The 23,760-nt window shown below is 41.0% G+C and overlaps 1 protein-coding gene across 1 annotated transcript in view; it reads right to left on the bottom strand.

Moving 5' to 3' along the window:
- The window catches only part of PAM (peptidylglycine alpha-amidating monooxygenase), a 229,897-nt gene extending 222,149 nt beyond the window's left edge, over positions 1 to 7,748 (bottom strand). The window contains exon 1 of the mRNA XM_026649269.1: positions 7,667 to 7,748. The gene's annotated coding sequence lies outside the window, so the exon portion shown is untranslated. The remainder of the gene's footprint in view (positions 1 to 7,666) is intronic.
- Positions 7,749 to 23,760: the final 16,012 nt, after the last annotated feature.

Here is a 23,760-nt window from a genome sequence, read left to right as displayed (position 1 = left end):
AAAAAAGGAAGTCTTAAATATCTGGTTCCAAAAGCATAGCAAACCAGCTCCTCCATACAACACAGCCGTCATGGTATTCTATCATGCCTCTCGAAGCCACAACTGTGGTTTCACTCCTCAAAAGAAGTCCCTGCAACAGTTTAAAAAGCTTTATTTTCACCTGTAAAAGTACCTTCAAACACTAGTTATCAAAGTTATAGAAGAAGTCTTAAGTCATTTAATTCATTGTCCTTATGCTTCATAAGTTAGTTTGGGCATATCTTTACTCGTAAGTATATCATCACTGTAAAAGCAAGGTTTCATGAAACCTAAGCCCAAACCTCTGGCCAATAAAAAACACACTTATTTACAGTAAACTCCCACTCCTGAAGCATCTGAAATCTACAGCATTGTGCTACTGCAGGAGATACTAAAACTGAGTAGGCTATCTTCATTGTCTGAGTGGTTGAGTGTACATAGTAAACTAAACAGCATTAGTAGCAAAAAACAGATTTTTAAAGTTCCGTTTAATAATGTATGGTGTGTTAGTAGCAATACATGAGGATTTTTTTTAACATCTCAGATTCTTAACCTGACGTTTCTTTAACTCACTCTTTGCATGAACCCTTTGAAACGTGGCGTTAAGATCTCCTCCCTCTCATCTAATTCCTCAATGCTATTGTACAGACATAATTTTTTGTTATTGTCTGCCTTGTCGTGAGTATTGGCCTTCTGGCACTGATTTTATTAAAAGAAAAACAAGGACCATTTAAGTATATTTATTTATATGAACTTTAGAAATAGAAATAAAACACATGAAGCTTTTCAACCTTGTCATTTCATTTAACAAACTATTTACATTATTTTGTCAGTTGCAGAAAGATGTATCACATAGAACACAGAGTTTAATATTATAACAGAAATTAACTAAGTTATTGTCTACATAAATTTGTTCTTTGAAAAACTGAGCACTATATCTCTGTTACCTAAACCTGTGGATTAATCTCATTTAATATCTTGATATAACAATAATGAAGCAAATTAATGCTATGGGAGGAAAAGACAGTGAGCTATAGTTATTAGACATTATTATAGCCACCAGGGTCTATAACTTGATGCCTGCTGTGAAGAGAAAGCTCTTCTAAACTGACGATTTCAGAGCCCTTTCGTTAAACAGAGGTCAAGCGTCTCATTTCTATTCACTGCTGTGAAAAGAATTCTTCCTAACAGAAGGCTCTTTGCACATTGTCTACTTGCATCCTTCTAGAAACGATTTACAAATTATTTATCTGCACATTTAGGGTAGCTCACTAGACTGCAGACCAAAATAATATCAAAATATCTTCTTAAAAGATGACAGATTTGAAAAACAAAGCAGAAATATATAACACTGAACAAAAAGGGCCAGCAATAGCCTTACATGCAACAAAGTTATAAACAAGCCACTTCTACTCCACTCATTGTAAGGAAAACTGAAAATTGACAAGTATAAAAAGTTCCACTCAAAAACTTCTGTTTCGAGAACGTTAATATCCAAAAGCTGGGGTTGGCTATGCAACCTTAACCCTACCCTTTTTGTATGTACATTACAGTTTTGTCTTTAATTACATGGTCATATTCTTTTTCTCATAATACAACAGTCCACTACAACCTTAGGTACAAGAGCAGCTCTCCGTAGTGTCTGTTATTCCTGTATACTTACTGCAACTGTTCAAAAATCAGAATTCCCATCCCTTCTGATATTTTGACATTTGTTTTTATCTTAAATTGGGACAAAGTGGTATATACATTTTTTCATGCAACAGAAAGTTCAAATAAAGTTGGTTCAAAAATGTTGAAACAAAACATTATGACTTTCCTGAACAGAAACATTTCATTTTGGTGTGTCAAACAAGATCTAGATGTTTTGTTTCAACATTTATCTGTGACCCTGAGCTGCCATGGTAACTCATGGGAATTCTGGTTTTGGTTCCCTCACAAGCTAGTCTCATCTACCAGCAAGATTTCCTGAGCAGACTGCATTTCCCATGATGCAGCAAAGAACCCGCTTCCCTTTCCTCTCCCCTCCCCCTCTCCCCCAGTTGAACTGATATTGGGAAACCCAGCTTATTGAGAATGGGGGCATGAGTATCCAAACCACTTTTCCCATAATGCACTGCAACTGCTCAGGCAAAAACAGAACAACGGCCAGGAATGGCGAACCGCAGCACCTGGAGCTGCGAGTGGCCATACCAGTGGACGCTCAGGTAAACAAAGTGTCTTGCAGCCCTCCAGGGGTTTACCCTGAACAAGCCACGAATCAAGTTTGGGAACCTCTGGTCTAATGGATACAAACCAAAAACATTTTGATTTAGTTTGACAAACTGTACTATTTTGATTCATGTTGACCAGCTCCCAAACTAAATATTTCATTTTGATTTTTTTTCCCCAATGGAAAATTTAAATGTTTTGGGGAATATGAAATTTCCCTGCAGAAAACATCTATTTTGCAGAAACTGTATTTTTCACTGAAAAGCCTGAAATGGAAAATTCCTGACCAGCTCTAATAGTTTCACTAAATTCATGATCATAATGGACCAGAAATATGCCAGGTTACTGTGATTTTAAAGCAGAAATACCCACTGAAATAATTTCTGTCTAAAGGTGTTCTACCTACTCCTGTTTCAAATAGGTCATGTCATGTTCAGACCCCAGCTCTCTGTATACAAATACCAATAGGGTCCCCACTGTGTGTGCAGATTTTAGGATCAGCTTTTAAGAAATCACTGCATACACTGCAACTCCAAAATATACACTTGCAAACATTGTGCTCAGAAGATACCATTTGAATATGCAAACATTGTACTTGTGATTGCAGATACTAATTTTTCATGTGCAACAAGCATTTTTGGCCATTTATCTATGTATTTATATTCCTCCTCCCAATCACTGTAGTGTCCAGACTTCTCACAAATATTCATGAATTTATGTTCAACTCTCATTTGAGGTAGGGATATATTTATATACATGTTAAAAATGATGAACTGAGGTAAAGAGACATGAAGAGACTTATCCATCCAGGAAGTCTGAGACAGAACAAGGAACTGAATCCCAAATCTGACAGGGGTATATCTGTCTTGTACCTTAACCAAATACCACTCTTACCTCACCACAATTTAGCTGAGTTTTGAAAATTCAGCCCTTAAAAACTAAAGAAATGTGCCATAATCGGCAATAATTTTGAATGACACTGCTTTTATGAGCACCAATTTAAGTTTTTCTGTCTTATGTATTAATTTTAAATATCTTTGGCCACAAACCACCTGGCAGTTTAGAGGGGGAAAAGAATGAAATGAGTATTGGTTAAAAGACATCAGATTGATAAATCTGGAAAAAGGCCTCCCTATATCCACAAAAACAGGTTAGAGAAAGGCACTGGAGCTATCCACCAAGGAGTAAGACTCAAAACCAAGGCTGCAGATAGAGTAGATCTTTCCTTCTCACGTCAGCCCAAAAGCTCTGAACTGTGTGCATGCGCACACAGTTGGAGACGATGGAGAAATGTGGAGCAGCCAAGACTGAAAGAGAGAAATCAGCTTGGTAGAGCCTTCACCTATACAGGCTGAATATCTCTGTTGTGCCCTTCCAAACTGTAATTCTCTGCAGTCAAACCCAGTACTTAACTCTGTCTCAGAAAAATCTTATATTTGTTAGGCATAAGTACTGCAACATATGTAATGTTCATTGAACTCAGCTAACTAAGCTTGATATGTGAGGAGCAGAGTGAAATATAGCGTTAGATTTCCCCATTTTTAATTTAAAGCAGAATATTTTCAATATTGCTTGTGTTAGTTTAATGGACTAAGATGTTTATGATTATTATTCTTTACAAATAATCTATATTGTTATTTCTGTGTCTTACACTAGAGTTCTCTGTTTGCCTGAAAGTATTTCAACTTGGATTGAAATGGTAGTAACTGAATAAAAACAAAAAAATAATAATAAAGCAAGTTTGGATAATATACATAGGAATTGCCATTGTAGATCAGACCCATGATATAGTCCAGTAAACTGTCTCCAACAGTGGCCAGAACCAGATGCCTCTGACAAAGTACAAAAACCCACAGTACATAAGTGAGGTGTAACTTGCCCTCATAAAGTCTTATCCTAAAAGTTAGATATTGGCTTAAACCAGGGCTTAAATTCAGCCGGAGCTGTTCAGAGCTTTTCACATCTCCAAGGCAGAAGCTACAAGTCCTGGGGCTCTGGGAAATACTCTATGAAAATTTAAGCCCTGGCTTAACCCCTGAAGCATGAGATTGTATCTTACTTCCAAAGTTTTGTTGGAACTGTTATAACTCTACATATCTTTGTTATCCATATAAACATCCAATTCCTCTGTGAATCTTACTAAATTCATGTTCTATTGACATCCTATGAGAGTGAGTTCCATAGTCCAATTATATGTGAGCAGAAAATATTTTTTCCACTTACACTTTTGATTTTGCTACCTTTCAGTTTAATTGAATGCCCCCATGTTCTTTCACTGAGACAATGACAACCTGCACAATTATAACATGTTGTTTCCCTTTGAGCAGGAGTGAAAGTAAGCTGGTACGGGCCAGTACGGCATAGCGGTAAAAAGCAGCCGCCAGTACCGGCCCGCACGCAGCTGACCCTGCTTAAAGCGCTGTTGTGGCAGCACTTTAACATCGTTGCCCCTTTTGCCCACCCCCGGCCGCTGACAGAGGAAGGGTGGGGGACAAAAGGATTTAAATCCCGGGGCCGGCAATTTAAAAGGGCCTGGGACTCCGGCCATCGCTGCCGCTATCACAGCAGCGGCCAGAGCCCTGGGCCGTTTAAATCGCCGCCGGAGCCCTGGGCAGCGCATATGGGCTGGCTGGGGGACATTGACCCCCCCGCCCCGCCCCTTTCCCCCTACCAGTAAGTCCTCTGTGTTACTTTCACCCCTGCTTTTGAGTCACAACAATACTTAACAAGGAGGTAATATGCTAAACATATGTTCTGCCCTTACATACATGCGTATAACTCATTGCAATCATGGCAATTATAGACACATATTCAAGACCAAACTTCGTCTCAGTCTAAACACTGTGACACCCATTGCACATGCTTAAGTCACTCCCAAAATAATAGACGAAGTGAGGTGTGTCAAACTAAATCCCTGTTGGGACTCCCCGGATTTGGAGCTCCCTCCCTTGCTTCATAAACAAATTTAACAGGCTAATAAATATAATATAAAGCCTTGTTTTTGCAACTCGATCTGTGGATTTAGAACAAGAGTAGGCAACCTATGGCACGCATGCTGATTTTCAGTGGCACTCACACTGCCCAGGTCCTGGCCACCGGTCCAGGGGGGCTCTGCATTTTAATTTGATTTTAAATGAAGCTTCTTAAACATTTTTAAAACCTTGTTTACTTTACATACAACAATAGTTTAGTTATATATTATAGACTTATAGAAAGAGACCTTCTAAAAATGTTAAAATGTATTACTGGCACGCAAAACCTTAAATTAGAGTGAATAAATGAAGACTCGGCACACCACTTCTGAAAGGTTGCCGACCCCTGATTTAGAACCCTGCACAAACCTCTACGGAGTTCAATGAGTTCTGTGTAGGTCTCCACCTAGATATTGCAGGAGCAAGACCTAGATATTACACATACCTTTTAGTTAATTATTAGCCCTTTCCCTGAAATTTCTCATCTTTTCACCACTGGTGCAACTCCCATGGTGGGAGCACTAGACCAGGGACGGTGCCAGGTACTCAGGAGTGTTTTAATCACCACATCATCTAACCCCTAACCCTGTTCTGAGTTTATTTTGTCATCCAGGAATTAGTTGATTCATTCTGTTAACAAGGTGAGATGACTAGTCATTTATATTTTATTTTGTACTGTGAATTTTAAATTATTGGATAGGAACTTTATGTTTTGTTTTTAAATAAATCTAAATTGATCCAAAAAGTGCTAATTGGGTTAAGATTTCTGGAAAGTCAGTATTTGGCTTCTGGAAGCTGGGACCATCAAAGGTTTGTTATATTTTTTTCAATACACTACCACACAGAACATGTACAGAATGGCCCAGGGCAGATAGGGATGGTGGAGCCTTGTTTGACATCTGGCAGTGTAGGAAGGATTCAGAATACCAAGCTATATGCCTGTGGTTTTGTGATTTTTTTGTTTGGTTTTGAATAAGGAGCTTTGATAATTAGTGTTTCCATTTTAATACCCGTGCTTGAGTTACATTGTAGGTTAAAATTTGTAATTTATACTGTGCTTCTCTGAAGAGCTGTGTGCATGTGTAACTCATTATTTGTCACGTGAGCCTCTTCCTGTCCTCATGTCATCTTTACAGAGTCATCCAAAATATGCCAGATGCAAAATTTTACAGGGATAGCGTCAATTTACATTTTGGTCTAATGTTTATGTTTTTCAAAAACAAACTTCTATAAAATCTAACACCAGAAGGTTTCTACTTCTTAAACATTCACATGAAGAATTCAGATTTTTTTTAAAAACAAGTATTCTCCAGTTGACAGAAGAAACCAGAACATTGTACTGCTGGGTAGCTTAAAGTGAAACTGACTATGACCAAAAGCCTACATTTAACTGGTTTTCATTGCTCAGCTTGTAGGTGCACAGAAGTCAGAGCATAAACAATTTCAAACATGAAAAGTGTAAGAATGAAAAAGCACTTCCAATAGCGGATAAGTCAGGTCCATGATAAACAAGATGGCACTATCCACAACTGCAATTTAAAAAGCTGCACCACCACCCTTAATATACCCGACTCTACTACCGACTCTTCCTCTCACCCCAAGACAAGTACTACGAGGTTTGTTGTGCTACGATCATATTAAAGATGTACCTGTGTGTGTATATATGTAAGCAATGCAGCATAGGAAACTTTGGTTAAAGGGAAGCTGAAGTGTTTCTTGGGCAAGGTAGAAAGAACAGCATTATCAAGGTACAGCTAGAGGATGAGAAACACACACTTGTCAAGCAGCGCTGATCCACCACTCCAAAGACAGGAAGGGGTGTGAGTCTTCCATTAAACGGGAAGCCATAAAGCGACTTTCTAAACCCCGAAGTAACCAGGAAAACACAAAAATGGTCGTTTCTTCGTAGGAGACACAAACCACTAAGCAACAGGGGCTGCAATGGAGACCTCAACTACCGCCCCCGCCCGCACGAGCAGAGGGAGCCAGATCCCGGGGGGACCCGTTCTCTCCCCAGCAGCTGGGCGAGGAGCCTCCCTCTCCCCCGCGCTCAGCACTGACCCTCGGCCCGGAAACCAGCGGGGAAAGCCCTGGCCCGGGAGCGGAGCAGCTAGTGGCCTCTGAGTCTTGGGGGCGACTCACACTCTACCCTTGGCCAAGCCAAGCCCGGCCAGTCCCGGCCCGGCCGCTGCCAGACGCGCGGGCGGCAGCACCCAGGAAAAGTTGCTCCCATGCAGTGGCCCAGCCCGGGCCGGGGAACGAGGGGGCGCGCGGCGGGGTAGGTGCCCTTCCCTGCCGGGAAACACGTGCCCGGGGGGTGCCTGGGCAGGGGACGCTTGTGCCAGGCAGGCAGGGCGAGGACGCTGCAGATACCCGGGGAAGGGAGGACGGGGGTGGCCGCCCCCAGCCCCGGGGAAGGGAGGAAACGACACAACTCTCCGGGATCCGCAGTCCCGCGCACTCACCCGCTGCCCACAACGGCTCCGGCGTTGGCGGCTCCTCCTGGCCGCGGCCGCTGCTTTGCCCGACGCGTCCCCCTGCCTGACGCCGAGCCCGCCCCGCCCCTAGGCAGAGCCACCCTCCTGCCCGGCCGCAGCTCCGCCTCCCGTCCCTCCCCGCAGAGCAGTGCCAGGAGCCAGCCGCGCACCCCGCCCGCCGGAGCAGCCTCCCCAGAGCTGGACGAGCCGCCTCTCACGTCTCCCGGCGAACCCTGCCCGCCCGGGGCAGCCTGGGCTGGGAAAGACACCGGGGTGCAAGCAGCATCCCCGCGCTGGCTATGGGGTGGGGAGTGCAGCCTGTCAGTCCCACGTTGGGCTATGGGGTGCGCAGTGTGCCCGCGCCGGGATGGGGGCGTGCAGAATGTCGCAGGGTTGGGGGGGGGGGCAGCATATGCAATAGAATAAACCCGTGTGTTGGGGCGTGAGTGTTTCTCTACGGAAGAGCCCCCAGTGCTGGGCATAGGGGAGGGAGCATTTCACGGGGAAACATCCTGAGCTGTCATAAGGGATCAGAGAGAAAGAGAGTCTGCTAGGGGGAAGGTGTCTTCGAGGGCATAAACCGTCCCTTGATTTTGGGAGTTTTTCTTCAGACAATGCTGTCTGAGAGAGGAGGAGGAAGAGTTGGTGCAGGCTGGGTACAAGCAGCTGAGAGACTCCTTTTAAGGGAGTCTGGGGTGTTCCCTGCTAGGGGAATCCTTGAAAACATCCTGCCGTTTGGTGCTTTCCCAGGCGGAATTCTCATTGTAAACAATCTGGAGAAAAGGGGGACAAACTACACTAGAGGCAAGGAAAGAACATTGCTCTCACTGGTAAAGCTCCTGGACAGTCAACAGCATCAATAACTGAAAGCAGATTTGTTATGACAACATGCAAAGAAGAGAAGCTAGAGATCCTCTAGATGCTGGCGCTGTTGTCATGCTTTTGGAATAAAATTAACTGTAATTTTCAAATCTTACAGAGAAAAAAGTAGCTTTGGCTGGCTTTTGGAAAGCTGATAGTGAGGAAGACTGCAGTGCCCCTTCTGTAGTGGGATGATCCAGCTGTGACAAACTCAATGAGTTTATGCCCAAATAATGAGCCACAAGGACTCCTCGTTGTTTTTGTCTGGATGAAACACTCTACCAAATACCTTATGAGAGGTTTTTCAAGCAGATTTAAAATTAATACCAACAGCTAGATTGTGCAACCCTTACATTGGTGACAGGTTTCAGAGTGGTAGCGGTGTTAGTCTGTATCAGCAAAAAGAACGAGGAGTACTTGTGGCACCTTAGAGACTAACAAATTCCACTGCATGCATCCGATGAAGTGGGGTTTAGCCCACAAAAGCTTATGCTCAAATAAATTTGTTAGTCTCCTTACATTGGTGAGTACTTACTTGCCTAAATTGTCCTATTAAATTAAATAGGAATAATCATGTGAGTAAATGCTCACCAACATTAGTAAGGGTTGCACAATTTCGACACAAATAAGTCGTTCTTTCCAAATGAGTGAATGTTGGCAGGTCTGAGATTACTTTTGGGTTTCTCTGAAGTGTATATTAGATTGTATGCCAATCCACCCTAAAGATGATAAGAGTAATGTAACTTGTGCACAGTTTGCTTGACCATTTGGGTAATAAATGGGCGGGGGGAAGGAGGGTGGGACCTAAATAGGAAAAGGACCAGTGCACAGCTAACTCTTAAACCATTTCTAATGAGTTGCTGATAATTCAAACTAAAAGTTCAGAAATGTGTTACCTAAATTTATCTTGGAGGCCCACTGAACTAGAATACTAGTGAATACAAACATTAATTTCGAGAGGACTGTTCACAGTAGTAAAGTTAAGCAAACGTATAAGTGTTTTCATTCAGCTTCTATTTTTAAATTAAATGTCTTAAGCTTGACACACAAAGCAGTAAGTAAGTGAATGGCTAAGGCCTTGATCCTGCAACTGGTTCATACAAGCAGATCTTTACACCTATGTTAAGCCTCACTGCAATAATGTAGTGGTCCACCTCCACGTTTGGAAGATTGGAACCTATGTCTCCATTACATCCCAGAAATATTCTAGTGCACTGTGCATGCACTGTGTGAAACTGTTTTATGCCATTTAAAATGATACTTCCTCTATACCTCTATGACTTTGTTCCTTACATTCAATACCTTACATTGAGTAGTTACTCCTTACTCCATAAGTAGCCCTACTGACTTCCGTGTGAGTGAAGGTTGTATAATGAATATTTCAATGGTTCTGCAGAGAGCAGTTATATTATCAATACTAAAGGTGCTATTCATCTAAAATTCTTGGCTCCCTAGGTACCAGCTGTGCACAGACTCTATGAATTGACACTTCCAGAGCGTAATCATAATTCATGTTTCCAGGATTAAGGTATATTGATAGGCTTTTTTGTTTTAAATACTGTATCCCCTATCTTTGGAAGGTGAAGACCTGCATTATTGCTGGTGGTTATAAAGAAGCCTGATGTAGCAAATCAAAATTAATCCATGCTAAAGGTGTATTCATTTTTAATTATAAGAAAAAATTACCCTGGATGTCCAAGTTTAACCATAATGAATCAGGCAGAGAGTTGAACTGGTGTGGAAGGACTCATTTATATGCAATCTGCTCTCTGCTATTACAAAAAATTAGCTAGGCCATGGAAATTAGCTTGGCTGCTACAAAACCAAGTTCCACAACCTACCACAGCTTTGGTGAGCTTACACAAAATGGAAGGTCATAAATCATTACAGATTAATAGATTTGTAATTTAATCTAAGAGTCCCGGTTACAAGATTTCAATTCCTACAAGTAATAATCTCAAACTATTAAACCATTACCCAACGTAGCAGTAAAAGAGACATATAAATCCTTCTGTGAAGTCTGAGATTTAAAATCAAAACAATAAGGACAACTAGGGTCACTAATTTTTTCTTAATATGCCATTAATGAAAAGGATAATTCTGTTCTGAAATAGAAATATCTGTTGATGATGACAGTTTCACAAAAATGTTTATACCAAAATTGTAGTAAAAATGTAGTTGTAGCATTTTATAAACTTCAGTATTTTCATTTACAGTTTCAATGAGGACAGTACCTTACCAATAGAGTCTGATCTTGCAACCTTGCCTCACACAAGAAGTTTATTGTCACACGAGTTGTCCCACTGATCTGTGCTCCCACTGGTTTGACTAGGGGTTGCAGGATTGCGCCATAATACTGCATTTTAGGATCTCATAGAAAGTAGGGGGATTTTCCTCATTTGTGATTACACATATTTCAGCTCAGCTGCAGCTATCTCACTGGAACATAACCATTTTGTGTGTTTTACTGAGGGATTGTATATTTTTTTAAAGGGTGTCTAAACCTCAGGTCCCACGTCTGTATTTAGGCTTCTAAATAAGTGGACTGATTTTCAAAAGTGATGAGCCCCAAAAGCTCCCACGGAAGTCAAACACTCTTATACAGGCCCACCCAAATTGGCCCTGGTGATCTGTGAGCTAAGTGATCACATACCAGCTCACAAACCCAATGAAAATGCACACATTGAAATGTGGAGTTTAACTTGTCTTCTGCCCCTTTGTCCTTTGTCCACACCAGACTTACGTAAGAAGATAATAAGGGCAGCATAACCTGGCAGTTCCTTGTGTAGCGCAGTCAAAGGAAACTAGGTTCATTTTATTATTAAGCTGTGGCCTCTTGGCATAAAGTATGGAAAAATAAATACACCTGGTAACCAAGAGCCACATCTTGTAAGGTGCTGAGCACCTACTGCAAGACAGGCTTCACTGAGACTTGAAGAGATTTGGCATTTTGCATGATTGGGTCCCTGCTTTAATGAGTACCAGTAAGAATAAAGTGGTTCTTCATGTTCTTTTTCATAACAAGATGATTCATCTAAGGGTAGGGCCTTTATACTAAAAAGAACATTACATGTTGTGTGGGAGGGAGGGGGCTGGGGTTTTTTTTTATTATTTTTGGCAAATCTTTACTTTTAACTCTGCAAACTGCTGTGTTAGGCCTTAATTCAGTAAGGTACGTAAGCATTGGGACTAATCACATGCTTGAAATTGGGCACATTAGGTACTTTGTTAAATTGGGGACCTTAGAGATGAAACAGTTGATTATTCAAATACTGAATTAAAATGTTTGTTAGGGCTGATATTCTGGTCTAGTAATAATGCACTACACTGTTGTGTAGCGGACAAGAGGCTCGATTTCCAGTCCTATGCTCTCATTTTGTGGTATTTGCTCTTATGCTTTGAAGATTTTCTTAATTTTGCTCTCACTACCCATGCAGTTGTCACTAGCTGTTTCCAGACAGAAGAAAAAGCACTTTATGCACTCGGTGAATAGTTTTGGATCACATCCTTCTATTGCTTCCACATACTTGCACAACACAATGGCACCCTCACTGGCAGACCATTCAGAGTATATAGCATCATTTAAGTACAGTTACATATACTTGGGTAACTAAATATTTGAAAATATATTTTATAGGCCTTTTGGCTCCTTGCTTATTTGAAATGTGTATCATTTGCTCCAGTTATTTCATTTTTTGTTTCATAGGCTAAGCCGAATGCTAGCCTCCACTGTTCCTCTAGTGTATAGGAAGCGCAGTCTGCGTCTGGAGATATGCATGGGGATTTTACTTTGCAAATGGAAGAGCATGCTGGCAGCATAAAGGATGAAAGTCTTTGAAGAGCTCTTTTGAAAATGGAAATCAGCCCATTAACTCCTTCAGGCTACAATCTTATTCATCATTATTTCCAAGTTTTTCTTTTTTTTTTCACCCATTCACCAAGATAAATTCCAATTTAAAAAAATAGTCTCAGTAAGCTGGATATGTATATAGAGATATGTAATGCATATCTACAGTAGTTGATACTTAAACATTTTATACATCAACAAAATACAAAAATGCTACAGAACAAATATATTAAAACCCAAATTGCTGGTCTTAGTTCAGTCCCTGGTGAACAGAGGACTAAACAAAAACAGTTATTAATATTGGCATCCTTATCATTGAATGGCATAGACATTGCTTTATTTCCTCAGTGCTGTAAGTGATCTCTGCAGATCATGGGTGAGATAAAGTCTTGGGGGAAGTGTGAGAGAAGTTTGCATTGTTGTTGCCTATGCAGTAATTTTTTTGCGGACAGACTATTTCCATCTTCAGGTCTGCCAAACCAACACTAAATTCACTTAAAAATGAATAAATAAATTGTATCCACGTTATAAGGACATGTTATAGCCTACCAGTATATTGTCTGAAGGTGTATCACATTTTAAATACATCTGATAATGGATTCCAATAATGTGTAGCATCAAAACAGTAAATACTTGTTTCACATTCGTGGCTGTTGGTGTCTTAAATATACATTGGTCTTACAGTATAAAAGAAATTTCACATTATTGTAAATAGATATGATGTGCACCCTAAATTCACTTACATAAACTATGTAAGAAATAGAAGTGAGTTTTTGGGCCCAAATGCAGATCATTCAGTTAGTTATGGGTTTACTGTATGTGCCAACCAAACAGAACTCTTTCTGGGAAATTATCCAAGTTCCTTCTTAGGCTTCTTCCCATGACTTCAAATGCATCCTTTTCCCTTGACTTGCAGACTCAGTGAACACACCTGACTTAATTAGAGCTTTTCCACACACTTCTCAGTTCCTTTTTCTTTATTTTATTTGGAGAAGATTTCACACATCCTAATGGTAATAATGTAAAAGACTTCCTAAGCCTATGCACTGCATCAAGCAATTGTGAATCAGACCCAAGACTGTATATCTAAAATTGCCTTAAGAATTTTAAGTGTAAAAAAACAAGTAAAATGTTGACCAACTGAACAGAACTACATTAAGTAGTGATTACTGTAAGTACCCAGCTCATTGTTCAATTCTGCAGCCCTTACACGAAAGGCCCAACTGAGTAAGGGCTGCAGGGTAGTAGCTTCAGTTTGCAGAGACATGGGTCACTACACATGGTTTATTTTTAATAGTGCTAGTCTTGTTTATTAAAAAGGAAGATTTTTTTTAACTTTTAATGGTCTTTTATTGTTCCTTGATAGGCCTGGGACCTGCTACATTTAGGCCTTGTCTACAGTGGCGGCAGCAGTGGTGTGAAGGGTACAAGCATTACACACACACATATCTACCCACCACAGTGTAGAGCAAGATGCGCCTGTACTCTAGTAGCAACATGTAGCAGTGAAAGGCTCTGGCAGGGGGAATGCAGTGGGGAAAGGCTCAGTCAGTAGGGAGGCAGCAGGACCTACACTGATAAAAACAGTAGTGTAGATGGGGAACGTACCGCCTGGGTGTGTAGAAAGCAATGTAGGGTGTGTAGGCCCTGCCTGGGTGTGTAGAAAGCAATTAAAGCCATGCCTGTATAGTCCAGGCATGTCTTTAATTGCCTAATCAGTGTATCACTGTCTAAAATGCTATTTATACCCAGGCTTGGGGAATATGCAGTGTATGTACTGTACATGCCGACTGCTGCCATAAAGAGTGTGCACGTACCCTACGTGTTTTGGGTTTCTCTGTTAATGAGTCTCATGAGGAAATCCCATAAGTATATTATATTTCAATGGAGTAGCCACTCAGCATAGAGTGGAGATCTGATAGACTCCATTATAAAGTCTTGAAGGTAGGATGTCTGTGAATGAGGGGAGAGGAGAAGAATTGAAGTTAGAGGAAAAGACCAGACCAGACACAAACCTTATCCCATATAACATCCCTAGTTGAATGTACATTAAAATTATTTAAATACCTGGACAAAATCTATCGAGCAAACAATTAGTGATTGCTAAGGTTATTTTGGAGCTAATTTATTTTATGCTAAAAGCAGTTTTTGAAAGATAAACCCTAACTGATATGCAGAGATTAAAAGAAAAAGGAACAAGGTACAACTTTGGTATCAAAGATAAGTGAAATAAAATTAATTATAGTTAACATTACTTAGTGCTTTATATCTTCTGATCACGGTGCAGACTAACTAATTAATCATTACAACAACCCTGCAAAATAGATAAGTATTCCCATTTCTGCCAGGTTTTACAGAATTTTAAGAACTGACCACATGACATTTAAGGCAACCAAGAAGTAAACATTCTGAAGTATCTTCTGCCAGGAGCCCAAAGTGATCCAAAGTCAGCCAGGTATTGGAAAGTTCACTGGGAGATTGTGTGTTTACATGGTTAAGGAATCAAAAGCGAGAAGCTGTGCTATTGTTGCCCAGATTCACAGATGAAGGAGATAGAAGAGAGAGGCAAAACTGAGAACTTTGAATAGCTTGTTTCAAGGTTAGAGTTCATAGCTCATCATTGAGATCCATCAGCAAAAGGAACAAACTTCCTTATAAGTAAAATTTTTATTTTTATAGAAAGTTTGCTGAGGAAGCTATGGATGTAAACTTTTTAATAATATCTTATTTCAATTTATTAGTAGTTTAAGAAATTAAGTAGAGAGCCAGTGTAATAAAGTCTATGCCACTCCCACTGGCATCTGTTTGAGTAGACTACTTTCCCACCACCACCCCTCCAGAATTGCAGTTTGTGCTCCTTGGGCCTGAATCTCTACTCCATTACAGCAGTTTTCTGCTGGTGTGGCTCCACTGACTTCAAAAATGGTATAATGCAGTGTAGGATTAGGCCCCTTGGCCACATCTGAGGATCAGAGTTACTGTTTCTACCCACGGGTAATATCACTTTCCCCCAGTGCCAGTGATTAATCCCATAAAATAATGTATGTATGCATGTTCCTCTCAGCCAGCCTTCATTCACCTCAACTTTTCATCACACTATAGATGTAATCAGGATTTTAGGAATAACAATATTAATCCTGTGAAAACCACATCTTTTAAGAGTGCACCTATTTGGTATGGCACAGTAACAAAATACCAGCATAATCAGTCCCTGTGTGAGCTAGATGCTATATATCTTAAGACACCAAAGTGGCTAAGTCTCCATTCAACTCTATTAACAGCAGGGGTGGAGTAACATAATTAAAACAAGCTATCATTAAACCCTCCATTTTAACAGCAGGGGAAGGGGCAGTGGGAAATATGTTGTAGAAGAATAGATATTATTATTCATAGCCAACAATTACACCAGCTAGTATATGAGAAATAAAGCAGAAGAAACTCATCTTGTGTTGACTTGAGTATATATACATACACAATTTTTCAATCCAGAAACATTCCTATCTAAGAAAGTTCCAAAAAAAGAAAAAGAAAAAAAAAAAAGAAGAAGAAGGGGAAAATAGCGGAGAAGAAACACCGTAAAGCATGATCAATGACAACATTCTGGCAAATATGAATCCTTGATATTATCATTGAACAATATTAGTGAATCCTTATCAGATGCTGAATCACCTTCCTCCACAAGAGCTTTGGAGGCAAAAACTTTTTGAAGATCTTCCTTAGGGTTCCTGGGTTTCTTCCATTGGTGGAGAACATACTTTCTTCACATAAAACAGGCAGCAGTTCTACCCCCAAGCTGCCCTCCTGTTCACTGAAAATGCAACTCCATTAGAATTGCACGGTTAGTGATTCCTGAGTTGTTTGATGTCTCTAGAAGTCTCTTTCCAGACTACTTCTAATGAGCTCACCATTGGGACTAAGCAGTTCACAATCTATTAATGTCTTTAGATCAAACTTGCAAAAGGAACATATTATGAATACACCCCTCTCCATCATATTTCAGATTTTGCTATGTCGTCACAGATATAACCTTGCGCTAGACAATAATCTTTTGTTCAGCACTGTTACAAAAGTGCTTGGGGAAACTCAGTTTCTGAAGCACATAACTTAGTTTTGTAATGAATATACTCAACAACGTGATTAATAGGAGACTTAAATATGAAAGTACTTTAAATATAACTTTCACTAGCAAATACAGTAGTGGGAAGGATTTCTGCAAACACCTCAGAATTTAGCTGAAGAGAGTCTAGTTCAAATTGATGTACTGGATTCCAAGTAGATTGTTAAAACATATCCTTCCTGAGGATGATCTACTGCAGAGGTATTGAGCAGACGTTTCTGATATTGGGCATGTGCTGTGGACATACCTGCTAATATAGGCTATTTAGCACAAAATAGTACAGATAATGGAAATGCTAGAGGAACAGTAATTTCTCAGTCCAGAAAACTAAGGACCCAACTCTGAAATCCTTACTCATGCAAATACTCCTGTTCACTACAACAGGGATACTAGCATGAGCAAATTTAAGGATTACAAAATTTTGCCCTAATACTCTTGCGTGATTTCACTGAAATTCAGAACACATCACAACTGAAGTGGATTGCAGATAGTGATACAGGGCCAGACCCTCAGCAGTTGCAAACTGGCAGAGCTCTCTTGACCTCAATGGAGCTGCATTGTTTTACAGGCATTGTAAATCTGGCCCATAATGTGTGAAAAGGTTTTTGCTATGGAAAGAGTGAAATCCAGATCTACCAATATTAAAGATTTGTTTCAGTGCATAAAGAAATAACCTATTTCGAGAGGCTGATACATCAGTTTAATGGTTTCAGGAGCTACAGGCAGAATTTTTGGAAATATATGGGGAAGAAATATATGAATTATCATAACTGCAAGGAAGTGTTGCATCATCCAGACATCTATTTCCTTTTACTTTTTCCTAACTCCATTTTGTTTTCTTTTTTCAATGAATTATTTTCAATCTCTGTGAGTTTTTAACTCTTTTTTCTGCTTAATTATTCACGTGACATGTATGTTTGTAAATATGAATAAAATTATAATTAAAAATAAAAGGAAAAATTAAAAACTGGAATATTCACACATACTGGCTGGCAGAGGCTCAACACTTTCTGCAATCAATGTCCTGAACTCTCTCCTAAACAAATGGAAATATAATTTTTAGTTCAGTATATTGGTTTCTATCATTAGATATAAAATGAAAATACAAAATACTCCCTACAGAGAGGCAGAGTGTACCCCAAATGATACATTAAGAAACCTGCAGCACCAGACATAATGGCATGGGAAAATGTACCTTACTATTAACAAATGCCACAAGTCTACCAAGAGCCACTATCTTGTTCACCACATCACCCCATCTTTTACATTTTTTCTTACATTTCACCTTTCACCTTTATTTACTCCAAAACAATTGTTTATTCCTATATATCCCTTTTCTTAGTCTTTTCATCAGTTCCTACACACAATTTCTCAATCTCTACTATGTCAGCAGTTAATAAATGATAAAAAATAATCTCTTATAGCTGTTTGTGTTTGTACAGACTTTCTGATTTCCAGTTAAGAAAGTGTATAGGCTAGATAATCTAGTTAAAGTGTAATTCTAGAATGCTGTTTTTTGCTGAATGACAATGTTTCTAGATTCAAATAGCTGGAATGTGTCTTACCCATTAAAATTGGACTTGAAAGCTACAACAACAATGTTGGATTTAATTATTTTGATGAAGCTGATAAAATGTCAGATAATGGTAAATCCCCGTAGAAGAGAAAATGGTTCTGTCATAACACTGTTCTTTGTAATCAGAAAAAAAAGAGCCTTTTGAAGAAATGTTCTTAATGCTTTACAACTCCTCTAATATAATTTTGGTTTTTATTCTAACTACAGCTATGCTGGCTATTCCTTCTGTTTTCCCAATACAGACTAATGCCCCATAAGGAGTCAAATATAGGAGATTTTTAGCAAGCTCATCAACAAAATATGAGCTTTGGTTTTTAATTTAATTTCTAAGAAAAGATGCTAAGAGAAGCACATCTTTACCTTGTCACCTTGGCAGGCAGAAATACTAATAGCATAATTGACATGCAAGCACAGGAAGCTAGAGGCTTGAATGCGTGTAGTTCGAAATGCAAACAGTTAGGCAAGTGCCAGAGGACAGCAGCTATCTGAAATTTAAAGGAACAGAAGTAAGTAGTAACGTTTTGAGGGTGACAAATGAGCCTACAGCAATCCTGCACCCTTATGTGCCCTTTCTACCTTCACAAGAGCTTGTTTGGAGTGCCATTAGGGTTGGCCCTATTAACCAGCCTAAGAAAGCTACACATGCAATTTCCTGCTGGTATAAATAGAGACCACAGACTATATCTTGAAAGGGGAAACTTCTTTTGTCCAATTCTGTTTGCCTGGTGAGAAGGTATTTTCTCCTATAAAAAAAACGAACATATCTGGGAGACTAGGCCCTGGTCTACATTGGGTGGGGGGGAATCGATCTAAGTTACACAACTTCAGCTACGTGAACTGCCGCTCCCCCGTCAACTCTGCCTGCGCTTCTCGCAGTGCTGGAGTACAGGAGTCAATGGGAGAGGGCTGGGGGGTCGATTTATCATGTCTAGTCTAGACGCAATAAATCGATCCCTGCTGGATTGATCACTGCCCGCCGATCCGGCGGGTAGTGTAGACATACCCAAAAAGTCTCCTTCAGAAGCTGAACATTGAGCTGAATAGGACCAAAAGCTTCTAGGAGTATTAGGGCCATGACAGAACCTAAGAACAGCAATGTGCATTGATTCAAACTGCTAGATTATGATATACAAGACCAAAATCCAAACTAGTCAGGAACATGAACTAGAATTAAATAGTCCTCTTATGACTTCAAGTGGGGATATTTCTGCTTTTGGAATTTTGCCAGTTGTACACCAGTGAACAGCTTTGTTAGTTGAGAAGAAACTGCTTCTACATAGGGGTTTAACTGATGCATGACTATGTAGAGATTCCTACAGTTTTGTAGAGATTTTTCACTCCTGGTGACTTTATTTCGAAATGACATTTGTTTCCTAAGGCTCTTGCAAGTTTATTTTAGAATCAAAAGGACAATGTGTTTGTTTTCTGAAATCTACCTCTAAGTATAACCGTAGTGGCAAAACAGTAAAATAACTATTATCTTCCTTCAATATAAGTGAGCGTGAAAAAAATGCACATTTTTGTAAATGACTCAGTAATTTAGATTTTGCTTATTCCGTTAACATTTTGGTCCACAATGTGCCAAGAAGTACCAGTAAAGCAAGTTAAATTTATTATATTTTATTTGCAACATTTTATGTCTCAAGGACTTAGCATTAGACTGCTCAATACTAAACTGGTTTATAAAAGTGCTTATTGTTCCAGACCAAAATTGGGGACTGCAACAGCAGAGCCTACAGCATTATGTACAGTACTCAATATCTACTTTGTTTTTTCCCCCCGCACCCATAGTAGATAGTGTATGAGGCAGGAAGGCAATTTGGTGCAGATTTTTAACCTTGGGTAACAGAAATTGAAAATCACATATGAAGTTTTCAAAACCAGTCAGCCGGTCTGAATTTGTTTAACTGATTATCCAGGGGCAGGTATGATGTCTACCTCTATATTTGTATAGTGCCTAGCACAACAGGGCCCTGACCCTGATCTGAGTCTTAGAGCACTACCATTATATCAATGTTAAATAATAAGATTCATCAGCATTAACAAGGGATTCAAGATTAAATTAAATGACACAATTTTGTCTTCTTTCCTTCACTTCAGGTGATTCTTTGCAACTGGAAAATCTTGAATGGAAACATACCACAAGACTGGGAGGAGCCTGATCACAGATAGCAGTTTCAAAAACGTATATAAAAGACTTGGTCATGAACAAAATACAGAGATCTGTTCTTTATTTTTTAAGCTGATATGAAACAGATGATTCTTCTGAGTATGTGTACTGAGTATGTAACAGTACAACTTCATATCATAGGTTTTTATCTGTTTCACTCATCAAATACATTTGCACATGGTAATTCTGAATCATAACTAATGTGTTTTGTATTTACAGGATCTGAAATAGAAAATGCAAACTTAAAAGACCCTTTTTGCTTCATAGATGGACTGTCCATCTGTTTTCAATCTGGAACTGGAATTGCTATTGGTTGTGATGGACAATCCAATATACCTACAAAGCTGCGTATGTTAATGTTAAAATTCTTGGAGCTTGCTTGGATCCAGCTCCTGCTCCCATTAATGTGAATGGAAGTTTTTTCATTACTTAAATTGGTGCAGGCCTGGAGTGTTGATTTTCATACCACAGCTTTTCAGGGCACAACTTCTTAAAAGAATGTAGGATTTTCAACTGCTGTTTAGTAGAGCCCGTGCAGTTGGGCAAAACATGGGCTTTTATTGAAAAGGAAGAGCAATAGGAAAATGTGAACAAGCATTAAATGTAGCAATAATTTATTGCATAGTATGGCTATGTTATTATAACATGCAACCATCAGCTAAAGAAAGTAGGAAAAATTTAAAAAAAAGAAAGCACTAGTATCTGTGGCCCATGTTGAAAATGTAGATGCGGTAGCGTGTCTGCGGGTGGAAGGTGGATGGGGGTATAAGGGCAGACTTAAAGTTGGCATTTGAATGGTAATATGATGCTAGATTCTCAGGAAATTTAAAGCTCAACTTTAGCAATCATTCTATTAACATTGATTTAAAGGGGAATGTGTTCTCAACCTTAATGATATAATCACAAAGTTATGTGCCTTGCAATATATGAATACCCAGCAGATTTATTCACTTTGGCCTGGTCTACACTAGGAGGTTATGTCGAATTTAGCAGCGTTAAATCGAATTAACCCTGCACCCATCCACACAACGAAGCTATTTAGTTCGACATAGAGGTCTCTTTAAATCGATTTCTGTACTCCTCCCCGACGAGGGGAGTAGCGCTAAATTCGACATGGCCATGTCGAATTAGGGTAGGTGTGGATGGAATTCGACGCTAATAGCTCCGGGAGCTATCCCACAGTGCACCACTCTGTTGACGCTCTGGACAGCAGTCCGAGCTCGGATGCTCTGACCAGCCACACAGGAAAAGCCCCGGGAAAATTTGAATTCCTTTTCCTGTCTGGCCAGTTTGAATCTCATTTCCTGTTTGGACATGGTGGCGAGCTCAGCAGCACTGGCAACGATGCAGAGCTCTCCAGCAGAGGTGACCATGCAATCGCAGAATAGAAAGAGGGCCCCAGCATGGACTGATCGGGAAGTCTTGGATCTGATCGCTGTGTGGGGCGATGAGTCCGTGCTTTCGGAGCTGCGATCGAAAAAACGGAATGCGAAGATCTACGAGAAGATCTCCAAAGCCATGACGGAGAGAGGATACAGCCGGGATGCAACGCAGTGCCGCGTGAAAATCAAGGACCTGAGACAAGGCTACCAGAAGACCAAAGCGGCAAACGGGCGCTCCGGATCCCAGCCCCAGACATGCCGTTTCTACAAGGCACTGCATTCCATTCTAGGTGCGGCTGCCACCACGACCCCGCCACTGACCGTGGACTCTGATGATGGGGTATTGTTGACGGCCACTTCCTCGGAGACGTTCACGGACGGGGAAGATGAGGAAGGAGATGAGGAGGATGAGGCAGTCGACAGCGCATACAACGCTGATTTCCCCGACAGCCAGGATCTCTTCATCACCCTCATGGAGATCCCTTACCAACCCTCCCAAGGCGTTAACCCTGACCCTGAATCAGGGGAAGGATCAGTCGGTAAGTGTTTTAAACATGTAAACATTTATTTTGATCAGAACAGGAATGGAATATTAACAATGGGTTTTTCATGATTACTTTGCCCTAGGCGCTTTACTTTTTAGTCCTTGCCAGTGCAACTACTGCAAAAGTATCTCAAAATGTCCGGTTTTGCATGATTACTTTGCCCTAGGCGCTCTACTTTTTAGTCCTTGCCAGTGCAGCTACTGGAAAATTGTGTCAATATGTCCGGGGATAGAGCAGAAATCCTCCTGGGACATCTCCACGAAGCTCTCCTGGAGGTAATTTGAAAGCCTTTGCATTAGGTTCCTGGGGAGAGCGGCCTTATTGCGTCCTCCATGGTAGGAAACTTTTCCGCGCCAGGCTAGCAGCAAGTACTCCGGGATCAGTGCCTCGCACAGCATGGCCGCATACGGCCCTGGTTTTTGCTGGCATTCATGCAGCATGCGGTCTTTCTCTGTGTCCGAAATCCTCATCAGAGTGATATCACTCCTGGTGACCTGCTTTAAATTAGGGGAATGTTAGTATTGGGACTGATTGCCTGTTCCTTTACATAATTGTAACCGGCGGTTTACAGCCACGTGGTGGAGGCAGGACAGGGGCAGCATACCGGGATCTTTCCCAGGGACAGCCGTGAGGGGGGTGGGACAGGGGCAGAGTTCATGCTGGCCACATTGCCGGCAGCAGGAACTGGCCAACGCTAGGGGCATTGCTTTGAACGTGAAAGGAGGGCACTGCTATAAATTAAGCTTTCAGCAGCCAAAAGTCTACGGCTTACCATGTCCGCCTGCTACCCGAATTCCGCTGTCCTGCCCTGCTTGTGTGATCTGTACTCCAAGACCCCAGGCACTGAATGGGAAGACCGAAAATTCGACTTTGTCCTGAGTGCGCATGTGATAGGTGCTGTGCATCGTCTTGTTCACAGAGAAAGACTATGTTCATTGTTAACAAAAATGTATCTTTGTGAGGAATTCACTCCCTTTTTCCCATCCCACAGCTGCGAGTGTCTCCCGACCTACCCTGGCATCCCCCTCCCAGAGGCTGGCGCAGATTAGGTGCCGAAAGAGAAGGACACGGCACGAGATGTTCTCAGAACTTATGGGCTGCTCCCGAGCCGAGGCGGCACAGCAGACCCAGTGGAGGGAGAACATGTCGCAATACCAGCGATCACACAGCGAACGGGAGGACAGGTGGCGGCAGGAAGACCAGCAGGCGACTCAAACGCTGCTTGGACTAATGAGGGAGCAAACGGACACGCTCTGGCGCCTTGTAGATGTTCTGCAGGACCGGAGGCAGGAGGACAGAGCCCCGCTGCAGTCTATCTCTAACTGCCCTCCCCCGCCACAAAGTCCCATCCCCCCCTCACCCAAAGTCCCAAGAAGGAGGGGCGGCAGGGGCCGTGAAAACAGTCACTCCACCCCTGCAGACTGCTCAAGTACCAGACGGCTCTCATTCCCAAAGTTTTGATAAGTCCTTTCCTTCACTCCAAAAGCACCTCACCCAAGCCCCCATCCCAGTGTCATCCCCTAACTGTGTAGTTGTTAATAAAAAATACGTTTCTGTTAATTACTGTTTCCGTCATGTTCTTTT

This window comes from Terrapene carolina, unplaced genomic scaffold (assembly GCF_002925995.2).
Source record: "Terrapene carolina triunguis isolate 2854851 unplaced genomic scaffold, T_m_triunguis-2.0 Scaffold69, whole genome shotgun sequence".
NCBI lineage: Eukaryota > Metazoa > Chordata > Testudines > Emydidae > Terrapene > Terrapene triunguis.
The sequence above is the reverse complement of the archived record's forward strand: the minus strand, read 5'-3'. Positions and strand labels throughout refer to the sequence as shown.